The 12541-nt window shown below is 31.3% G+C and overlaps 1 long non-coding RNA gene across 1 annotated transcript; it reads left to right on the forward strand.

The window, feature by feature from the left end:
- The first annotated feature begins 3229 nt into the window (after positions 1-3229).
- LOC139510670 (uncharacterized) lies at positions 3230-7486 on the forward strand. The gene is made up of 3 exons (XR_011661950.1): positions 3230-3369; positions 5758-5853; positions 7349-7486. It is a non-coding gene; the product is annotated as an uncharacterized lncRNA (long non-coding RNA).
- The last annotated feature ends 5055 nt before the right edge of the window (positions 7487-12541 follow it).

The following is a 12541-nucleotide window of genomic DNA, read 5'->3' on the forward strand; positions in this document are numbered from 1 at the left end:
AGCTTTGCATGCAAAAATAACTGTTAAAAATGAAATCACAAATTTATGTAAGAAATACAACACTTAATCAACAAATAGTTAGTTATCATCTTGTCTATATGTTACTGGAACTTAAAGAAAGATTTTTCGAAGATTTCTTCTTTAAAATGTTTATATATTGATACAATATATACAAAAAAGAATATATTATTGCTGTGAGCTGTAAACAAACAAGTAAGGTAATAACAAGTCTATCAGATTTAAGCTTATGTTCTATTGATATTCTATCGTAAAACTGCAGAAATATATTTTTAACATAATGATAATTAAAAATTCATACACATATTTTGTCAATGACCACCATTTACAAATTGTTATCACGCATCGTCCTTAATAGATTCCTGCTTGAATCTATTCAAAGAAAGTACCAATATCAAAGTATATTTGATTTCATCTTTAATAGAGAAATTAAGTTTTTGTAACCACATTTACGCCTAACATAAACCAATTGTGTCCTAAGATTATCGGACAGCATTCAATACAAAGGTTCACTTGGTACAGAATCAGCACAGAAAAAAAATTTCCTATATACCTTAATATAGCAGAAGGTACTTAACTAAATTTTTTGAAAAATAACACCCAGTCCCGAATTCCCGTTATTTTTCTATTTCTCGGTTGTCAAACCTACTTAAACTTAATATGCCGTAAATCTAAATTGATTTATCTACACAATGGTATGTGACACGACTATCATTGTTGTCGGGATCATTAGTTACTGTAGCTAGCCTCAGAAGTCGGTCATTGGGATATTTTTTGCATACGTCTCAAGCTTTGGCAACACCCAGCCCGCAGTGATTGAATTATTATAAAAATTATTAAAATAAAAACTGTCAGCTTCCCTCTGACTATAAATTATTATCTTTATTGTAAATTATTTACAGATTATGTGAAACAAACCCAAATAAGTGGGTTTTTTTTAGGTCTGTCGAATGTGTCAGGAGTTTCTAATGTTAAAACTAAGATTTTCCCATTTTATTGACATCATTCAGACTCTCTCTGGACTTTACATAAGATATTGAGATAACTCCAAAAGTAAATCTGGAACTGGGGGGAGCTGACAAAAATCTCCTGACCCAATTATTTGTATACCTCCAAAATAAAGATCACTATCTGCTTGATGTTCAATTTATACTTTAATAATGTTCATCAGTAGTCAATTTTTGTAAGAGTTTATCGTTAGCAAAATGATCATCTGCTATACCGGATCAGGAATGGACAGTAATCCCATCTATATTCAAGGAAGCCACTCCCGTTGTTCCTGTGACTGCGACCGTCCCCACCTTTTTTAGTTCTTGTTCTATAGTACAGACCAAATGGCTCTTCCCCGTTCCACTTTGCCCCAGAAGCAACAGGTTATGACCATTTTTTACCTCATTCAATGCTATAAGCTGTTTGACATTCATTTTGTTATGAAACACACGTGTACATAACGACACTAATGTAGAGTTGTAAATTGACCAAAATTTCCCACATTTATTTTTAGCCAGACGATTGACCAATTGGGAAACCAATAAAAAATTACATGCGGACTGGGTGTTGCCAAAGCTTGAGACGTATGCAAAAAAAAAAATTCCGACTTCTGAGGCCTTCTTCTAATGATCCCGACAATCAATGATAGTCGTGTCATATACCATTGTGTAGATAAATCAGTTTAGATTTACGGCATATTAAGTTTAAGAAGGTTTGACAACCGAAAAATCGAAAAATAACGGGAATTCGGGACTGGGTGTAATTTCTCAAAAAATTTAGTTAAGTACCTCGTGTTATATTAAGGTATATAGGATTTTTTTTTCTGAGACAAGTGCCTGTGAGAATCAAATCTAACTTGGGGATTATAATTAATACAATGTTTAAAAAAAAAAAGACCAAATTTCCACACTTACTGTTATTTGTGTCATATTAAATAAGTTTTATAATAATGAACCCAATTTGTAGTCCGTAGCATCAAATAACTAATTAAGATATATAAATGAATATTCAAGTACTTTAAGGTAAGAAAAACTCAATTAATTCGGTATCAATATTAAAAATCATAGCTTTGCTTCTTAATTATTCGGAAAGAATACAAGAAAACCTTTTGTGCAGTAGTAAAAATAAAATTGTGTGCACAATCTATATACAGAAAAAAAACGTAAAGATTGATTCGTTTTAATAAATGATGCGTACTGTAGGTAAAAACAAAATTTAAAAATGAGCTCTGAAATATTTTGACATCCTTAAATAATTGCATAACAAATCACAAATTTATTTCACATTTAATAGGAATTCATAATTACGGTTTCGCACAATGTCACATTCGGAATTTACATGAAAACCAACTGTGTTCCCCATCTTGTCCACTTGTTCCTATACGTCAGTTACGTCTGCTGCTTCAAATCCTGACTTACATCAAAACTGTGCCAATTAGGATGAATTGAGAAAAAAAACTTTACGACAAATTACATGATTCCAACTTGTCAATTTTGAACTTTCGATTCCTATGTCGCCTGTTTATTAGGGCGTGATGGAGTATAACAAGTATAAAGATAAATAGCATTTAGGAACCTAAATTCAAAAAGTTGTGCCATTTACGTCTAAGGTAATCTATGCCTGCGATAATAAAATCCTCAGTATTTCGAATAATTCACACGACGATCCTCAGCGGCTTATAATAGATAATTTCTGTATATGAATAACACGTGATAACGATGACAAACAACGACAGTACTTAATCTATATACACCATCATGCATGGTTTGTGAAGTTGATACGGAAAATTTATCAACAAGGTCTTGACGAACTTTTTTTTAGAAAAGGGAGGAGACGGTTTTAGACATACTTCTATTAGAAAAACTTTCTGCTTAGACACTGGAGACGTTTTTCAAAGTCTTAGTAGCAGCTGCAGACTCTTGAATAGCAACTTATTACAGATGTAGACGAGCTGTTGACCCTCCGATAAATTTGATTTTCTTTCAAATCTTTGAAATGTTACTTAATAACATCTCTCTACACCTAAACAAAGACTTATCCAACTGTGAAGTAACAAACAAAAATATTTTAGAGGGATGCATTAGGTACAAGTATTTATGCATTGTGCTTCATTCTAAATATTACGAGCATCTTCTTGTAAACAGCTTTCAAGTCAGCATAATCAAAAATAATTGAAATGGATTATAATCATAATGCATATGCACGTCATATACATATATATATATATTAGCTCTGTACGGATAAAATCAAGTTATCACTATTAAGGAACTTGAAGAAAGAGGACGGCGAAAATGTACAGCAGATTGATTCCAGTTCTTTTCTTGTGTGTGTTGTTTCTTAATACACACCAGCTAGTAAATGGTATGTACTTAATATAATTAAAAAAAAATCATTTTGATACTACCGTTTTAAAGACATACTTCTTAATTAGTATCAAATTTAATAAAAATCAAATTTGATATTTATGAATGAGATGTGATGTAAACGTCACAATGCAAAATTGATTTGTATCATTGTGATTAGTTAAGCACTTTCAATCGGTGTTATAGTTTGTTCAATGCCAATGGTTAAGGGTTGGGTAGGTGTCCGCTAACTGAATTAACTTTGCCCCAATTCTGTATGTGTCTTCTCAAATTCTGAAGCCTGTAATTTAGAGATTGTCGTTTATTTCTGTATACCATATTTGCTTTTGAATCATTACTTTGTACATAATTCAGGCCTTTAGTTTTCTCGTTTATTTTGTTTTACATTTGTCATTTCGGGGCCATTTTTATAACTGTATAAGCGGTATTGGTTTTACTCATTGGGGAAGGCTGTACTGTAAAAGAGGGACAAAAGATACCAAAGGGACAGCCAAACTCATAAATCTTAAACAAACTGACAACGCCGTGGCTAAAAATGAAAAAGACAAACAAACAACAGCACAAACGACACAACATAGAACAATAAAGAATAAACAACACGAACCCCACCAAAAAACTATGGGTAATCTCAGGTGCTCCGGATGGGTAAGCAGATCCTGCTCAACATGCGGCACCCGTCGTGTTGCTTATGTGATAACAAATCCGGTAAATAGTCTAATTCGGTAGGTCACATTACATATAGTGGTTAATGTCTGTGTCATTTGGGCTCTTGTAAAGAATTGTCTCATTGACAATCATAACAGATCTTCTTATTTCTACATAATAACATCAGAATAGAAAATCGGAAAATTTATAAGAAAAAAATTACCATCAGTTCATGGTTTAAGTTAGTTTGATCAAGTGTTGACACATAGAATGTTAAAGATCTGCAATATTTGCAATATAAAAATTGCTTCCTCATTCTAAGTCCTTAGTCCTATTTTTATGTTCTGTTCAATAAATAGTGTGTTGTTGTCAGTGATCTTGTTTTCTTTTTGTCAAAAGTTATTTGTTTGAATTCGATAGATGATTTTTTTTGTTGGCCGCTGTGTGTCGTCGTTCTCCTTTTTTGTTATGGGATTTTCAAAGACACATGGAAAGTGTGGACGTAAAAAAATGTTTTTAAAATGCAGCCTTGAATAAAAGTTGATATATATATTTTTATAGTTTGACACGGATAGTAAGAAAAAAAATGTTGGTTATACTGTCAACGGATTAAAAAATATTTTTTTGATTTAAGTTTCCTTTTAATTTTTGTTTTAATTTTTTTTTAAATAATATCTTCTTTGTATTTGGATTTTCAACATATAGTCATCGATCATCACTGAGGAGATATATGTATTTTATTGCTTCTATGCAGTAATATTCAATTAAAGGGCATACGATACAGTTTCAATCCCGTATTTACATTTTGATAAAAAAAAAAATCCATAAAGACTATTATTTACCTGATTAAGTAAAATGTGCATTAAAAATAAACCTTTATGTGCTACTTTTTTTAGTAAAAAGAGGTTGAAGTTTTGTATATTTGCTCAAAAGTAGGATTTGTGGCCGTATTTTCCATTTCGAACGAAAGACATAACTTTTTTGTTTTAAAAGATAAACACAATTTCTTTTTTGTTAAATAATTTGTAATTTCTGTATTTTATAAGAATCCTTAAAATTCATACATTTTTAAATCAGAAAAAACTCATATTTATCAAATGTTCATGAATGTAGAAAAAACATCCTTTTTTGCTGTATATTTATCATATTTAAAAAAAAAATTGCACTATTTACGTTACGTGTATCATGAAATTTGGCACACATAATCTTCTCCCGTAATCAAACCAAGTGGCATTTTTCAAAAAGAGGGGTCAATGAACTCGTTTTCAAGTTAAATAAGTTTGAATGATCAAAATCAGTCGAAACTGAATCTTCTCCCGATAAGTTATAGTTTGACGTCGTGAAAATAACAATTTACGTTAGCAACATCATTACCTCCCCTATAACTGTATCGTATGCCCTTAATGTAATAGCCCATAAAAATGTTGACTCTAGCCATAGTTACAATTAGAAAAGATGTTTATGACTGAAAGTATCAACGAGCCATTTATAAATAAAGCAATTTTCTTTCGATGGGATCTGATTATTGGTTCAGTCGTAGTGTAGCAAGTCCTTACATAATGCAAACTTTGCTTACTTCAGTTAACCTTTGAGATATATAAATGAAATATTTAAGTTATGAGTAAAATCTCTTTTTTTTTATTGGAAGTATTACATATAGCTATTATAGTAAATAAACGATATGCTACTTTACATGAATACATTTAAAATATCGGTGATCGACGTTACTATCTTTTTTCAGGTTATGTTATACCAGTTCAAGATGGTACCAATCCAAACACCTGTGTATGTTCAACGGGATTAGTTTGTGACGAGGCAACCAACATGTGCGTTGAAGGCAAGACAATTTCGTTTATCTAATAATTAATAAATATCATTTCATTTTTACTTGACATTGTCAAGTCTAAACTAAATGCTGATTTGTTTAAATGTATAACAAAGTTTAAACAGTAGATAGAGTATGATGATAAATCAGTGTTAAACATCGGCTTACATCATTAACGGTAACAAATTATATTGCAACAGATGTGCACTTCGAAAAGTTATATTTTTTCAGTGATTGTCGAGGTTAACGTGCAAAAATCATTTTGTTAAATGTGTGACTAGACAATTTAAAATTCGATATATTTCGGTTGTAACAAAATCATATAAATTGGTTTTTTTTTCTTTTCATTTGTTTGCTTACACAAGTAAAATGAGTTCGTAGTCTTAGATGATCGTTTTGATCTAAACATCATCTGAACAAATATGTTTTAGTCGTGTTCAGTCATTCAGTCAATATTCATGCTTGTGTTTATGTGACGTTTTGAATTTAAACGAACGTAGTCTACCTATTACTTGCATATTATTAAGTCAGGGATTTCGTTATTACAAATAACTTTTAAAAAACTTACTAAATTTGTCCATCGATACAAAAATATGATTTGTAAGTTAAGCTGTACCTGTAGAAAACTTATTTCAAACGAGATAGCACATCCGTATTCTAACGAAGATTTTGTTACAAAGCCCGGATTCAGATACCATCCGAGTAAACTAATCAATCCTCTAAATAAACTTATTATAAAAAATTACCAAATTGAACACTGGAATTAGATATTAAAATATTGTTTTTATTGGTATAGATATTGATTTTATAAATTAAAACCAACATTTTATCATTGTTATAAACGTACAAATATGCACATTCACGGTTCTACAATATGTAGATACATGCTTTTTAACATCCCAAATATCTTCCACCACGCCACATTCTGTATATGCCTCTGTCAAGTCGGGAAACTATATGTCAATGGTTGTCGTCCTTGCTAAATATCGTATATGTATTTTTTTGACTGTTGTTTTTTACATAAATCAGGCCGTTAATTTTCTCGTTTGAATTATTTTACATTTGTCATTTCGGGGCCTTTTGTAGTTGAATATGCGGTATGGTTTTTTTCCCGTTGTTGAAAGTCGTACAGGGAACTATAGTTGGTTTCTAATGTCATTTGGTAATTATACCACATCCTCTGATTTTTTTATTATCCACTGCGGTAAATTAGGTAAAGTTTAGACTAAGTTATTTTCATTTAAAAAATATGTTTGTATGTCTTACTGCAAAGATATTTTTGTGAAACATTACATTGCAAATCGCTTCAGCTTGCCGGTCTAGCACAAAGACCGGTTCATGGTCATAATAATGTTATCTCGTAAAGTTAATTATACATGTTATACGATATTGTGTTATGTTGTTGCTACGATGTTGAACATAATATATGTTCTGCTGCAGTATTTTAATGGACCATACTTTTAATTTTATTTCTTGATACAATGTAATAATATTTACACAATTGTAGATGACGGCAGTACATATGGTAATGGTGGGGTGAACTTATCAGGGTAATATTTGGATGGACGACAAACAAAATGCAAATACAATGTACAAGCGTTACTTTCAAAAATAAACATTTACAATAAACAATAAACATATTTGTTTTTCGTTCATTTTTTTTATATGAATAGGGCCGTTAGTTTTCTCGTTTGAATTGTTTTACATTGTCATTTCGTGACCTTTTAAAGCTGACTATGTGGTATTGGCTTTGTTCATTATTAAAGGCCGTACGGTGACCTATAAATGTTAACTTCTGTGTCATTTTTGGTGTCTTGTGGACAGTTGTCTCATTGGCATTCATACCACATCTTCATTTTTATATTAATAAAATGTCTATTTATATAATGTGATTTTAGGCGCATAAATGCGGCGGGGTCACACATGTTTATGAGATCTCATGATAATGGTATACAATTTTTTTTGTAAGTAACAGAAGGGGTAATATAGGGGTCTCAATTTTATTCTTATTATTTTACCTTACATGTGTTGAAAATTTTGAAATTGGCTGAGTACCGGAAAAAGTTGAAAAGGGCTTGTTTCAAAATTGTTATATCAATTGTTCTTTGTCGTTTCTTGTAATTACGAATTTTGCATTGATATGTCAACTCAATAAGCAAAATATCCACGTGAAAAACTAAAAAAAAACACTTCGCTAGGGTAAGACACGATTCATTTGGTTTTAACAAAACTTTAACTTAATTTCCTCATCGGCACAAGGACATTATTCGTAAATATAAATCAATGTGCAAACATCTTAGGCCGTGTTTACATTGACCTAAACTCGGTGTTGTGTAAGTGTAACTCACACGTAAACTAAACAAAATTACGTTCCCATTGATAAAACTCAATGTTTACATGTAGTGTAGATCATGTTTTGTCTACATGCAGTCGATACTCGATGTAGGCCTTGTGTAGATTAAGTGTACACAAAACTAGGCATTTAAAACATTAGTTACACCGTGCATATTTAAAGAAGAAACGATTTTTGAATAAAATTGATATTTATAACAGTTATTAATAAAAGTTCTTTACAAAAATATTTGTCTAAACTTGATAGATATTTTTTTTTTATACTTTCAGGTATTTCACATCCAATATGTTATTGAAATACTCTATACAAAGCACAACAATGTTGTCATTCACCTAAAAAAACTAATCAAACATTTAAACAGACTTATTCAGAAGAGACATAGTTATAATACTGTTGTTGAGTCATGAAAGATGATATTTAATATTGGTGTACTAATAGGGTCTTTGCGACGGAAATAAACACATTTATTTTTAAGCCAGTTATATTCTTCATAACTGTTAGTTTCTTCTCGTATATTTTATGATGATATGATACTAAACCAAATACGAGAAGAATTGTGCTTGATTTTCATATGATGAAGACTTCATCGTTCAATCAGTTTAATTGAGGTCTAAAGTTGGCTTGTCAGTAACTGTTCGGAGTCCTTTGTTTATTTTTGTTCATCATTGTCATTTTCTGAGTTTTATCTGTTACCGTACCTAACATCGGACTCGGACTTCTTCTTAACTAAGTTTAACTGCGCGTATATCTTTGTGTTGTTTGATTCCACATTATCAGAACTACAGGGAGGGTTTCAGATCTCCCTAAACATGTTTGACTCCGCTGCATTTTTACGCCTTTCGAAAATCAGGAACCTCTGGCTTTTGTTAGTCTTGAATGATTTTTTTTTCTGTGGTTCGGAGTTAACGAATGACAAAAACAGTATACATTTTGAAAGGGACAGCTGAAGTCCGCCTCCGGGTGCCAGATTTTATCGCTGTGTTGATGACCCATTTGTGGATTTTGGCTGTTTTCTGGTTTTTGCTCGAGCTATTTTCTCTTGACAATCATTCCACTTTTCCATTCCCAATTGTATTTGTTGATTTTAGACACAAATGTTTTAGGTCGATCATGCTATATTATTTCAATTATTTCAAAACAATAAAACTTTACAAAGGGACATAAAACAATAGCAGGACTTTTCTACGGGGATTAGTCAAATAATAGAACTATTCACGAACCTAAACACATTTTTTTTTAAATAGAGAAGAAAATACAAAATAGAAGGCGTTAAGAGTTGGTCTTCTAAAATTACAGTGCAAAATGTAGGCGTCTAAAGGAATGCTCAAACTATTTCAATGAAAGTAAAACATTAATTGTACAAAGACAACTGTACTTTGTTTCAAATATAAAAGGATATAGTTGATACTTATTTGTATTCAGTTGTTACAGACCCCGTCTGTAAGTACATAATATAATGAACAAATACTTATGTTTAGTTCAAAGTTTTACATTTTTATCCATAACTGCAATTATCATGTTTAAGATTTATATTTCAAAAAGACAACGAAAAGGACGAAGCACCAATATTTACAATTTTGAAAATATTAATGTAATTGATGTTTTGAAGTTTGTGCTAAACGGCTGGCATGTTTTATTCAGAATCAATTTATTATAGTATTTCACTTCTTTAGGGATTTAATTTGTCAAAAATAAATTAACAGTTATAATACAAGATAAAGATCAACTAAGCAACACTGATGATTCAGTGAATTCTGTGAGAGACATATATGTCATGCAGTTCCTTGATTGCAACATCCGCCACTGCCCATATTTGAACTACCTATCAATAAAAACAAATGCATTACGATCAGTGTTTTGTTCAGCTGTTTTTTATTTGTTTTACAAATGTTTGTTGAATACAAGCTCTAAATTACAAAGAACACAAATACGTTCGAAATGGAATACAAAAAAAATGAAATTATTGAAAACATCTATTTTATAAAAGAAACTATTACATAATAAAAATTGAGAATGGAAATGGGGAATGTGCCAAAGAGACAACAACCCGACCATAGAGCAGACAACAGCAGAAGGTCACCAACAGGTCTTCAATGCAACGAGAAATTCCCGCACCAGGAGGCGTCCTTCATACTATTAAATATTTAAATCAAATAGTACAGGAGAAATACACAATCAAGGCATCACATTTTATTGAGATTGATATCGCAAAGAATAAATTCCGAATACATTTTAGAAAGTTTTAATAAATCAATGACGTTAATGATTTCCATAAAACGTTTCTTAACGTATATACAAACATACCTGTTAACTCGATAACACACCCTTCAACTTCAACGTACTTGTACCCCGCTGGACAAGATTGTCTTTGCTGAAGTTGTATTTCATGTTCATCATTCTTTTGTCTACGAGTATCTAAGCAGAAAAAGGTAAAATCACAAAAATACTGAACTTAGAGGAAAATCAATGCGGAAAGTCCATAATCACATGGTAAAATCAAATAACAAAACGCATCAAAATCGAATGGACAAGAACTGTCATATTCCTGACTTGGTACAGGCATTTTCAAATGTAGAAAATGGTGGATTAAACCTGGTTTTATAGCGCTAACCCTCTCACTTTGATAACAGTCTCATCAAATTCCGTTATATTTACATTGATGCGTAAACTAAACCGACACAATAAATAAAATAGTTAAAATATGGGTACATCAGTCATCATCGTATAACAATTTTAAAAGGAACAAGCCAACAGAACACAACAAACTTCCACCTACAAACACATTCATTGATTTGTGTGTCTGACTTCAGAAATATTTATACGTCACATAACGTTCAATGTGCATGCAAACAATTTTAAAATTTACAAAGGCAGTTTTAGCATATAGGGTTAAAAAAATCAAAGGTATGTAAGAATAAATATCAGAAATAGACCGAGATTGAAAATAGTCCAAAAGTTATATGTAGTATTTATAAGAATCCACAAATAGTCAATAATAGAAAATGTGACTCTATAAAACTGGTATGTATAAATTATCATATGGATGTAAATGAAATATAAAATTAAAATCATTATTTATAGCAGTGACATAGTCTCAACATAATAACAAAACCGTTATAAACTATATTTTCTCATTTTTCAAATTTGTAACCTATATTCATGGAATTAATGTATGTGTATGATATACAGCTCACTTATTTAATTATACCCCCGCTTTAAAAAAGGGGGGGTATACTGTTTTACCTCTGTCTGTCAGTCCGTCCGTCAGTCCGTCCATCAGTCCGTCCGTCAGTCAGTCCGTCCCATGAAACTTTCGTCACATTTTTCTCAGGAACTACACATCCACCCTTTCTGTAATTTGGTATCAACATTTATATATGTCAGTCATACCGTGTGATGCGTTTTCAGATTCATCACTTGACAACTTCCTGTTTACCGAACACTTGTCTGATTTTACACATGATAGCCAAGTTGAAAATTTTCGTCAAAATTTTCTCAGGAACTACAATACAAGGATTTCTGAAATTTGGTTTCAGGATTTATATAAGTCAGCTATACCGTGTGATGCGTTTTCAGATTCATCACTCGACAACTTCCTGTTTACCGAACACTTGCATATTTTTACACTATTAATATTATCCACTTGCGGCGGGGGTATCATCAGTGAGCAGTAGCTCGCAGTTTCACTTGTTATTTTAGAAATAATACATTTTTGAATCGCATTTAACATTAAAGATATTTTTTTTTTAATCTTTTGAAGACTCTGGCAATTGTATTTCTTTTAAACAATAGTAAATTCCAAGTTTTGTCGATGGATTATTTATAAGAAGAACCAACTTCACATTATTAAAATACTCAACCGTATCAAAGATGAAACAAAATGAAAACAACACATTGAATAATTGTAAGCGTTCGAAGCGCTTATCTGGATTTATCTACACCAGGAACCCTCAGAGCCTTATATTTGAAAGCCGAGGATGTATAGGCACTGACATAATTGAAAAATTTTATGACATAAAATACCAAATATTAGTCAAATTCATTTAAAGCGAAATGTACATGAGGGAGTTTATACCTTAGTTTCTTAATAATTTCAAAATTTATAAACGGGCAATTTAGATAGATTGTAAATCATGTCAGTACCAAAGTACTGACTAGTGAGCTGATTATACCCTAAGGGACTGATAGTCCACTGACTAATAAAGGTATCAATTCAGTGCTGTAAAAACATCACATTGAATAATTTCATGCGTTTGGGGCGCTTTACTGGATTAACATTCATCAGTAACGTTCAAAGTCTAATATTTGAAAGCACAGGATATATAAGTAACGATACAGTTAAAGCTT

The sequence above is a fragment of the Mytilus edulis genome, chromosome 2, assembly GCF_963676685.1.
Source record: "Mytilus edulis chromosome 2, xbMytEdul2.2, whole genome shotgun sequence".
In the NCBI taxonomy this organism is placed as follows: domain Eukaryota; kingdom Metazoa; phylum Mollusca; class Bivalvia; order Mytilida; family Mytilidae; genus Mytilus; species Mytilus edulis.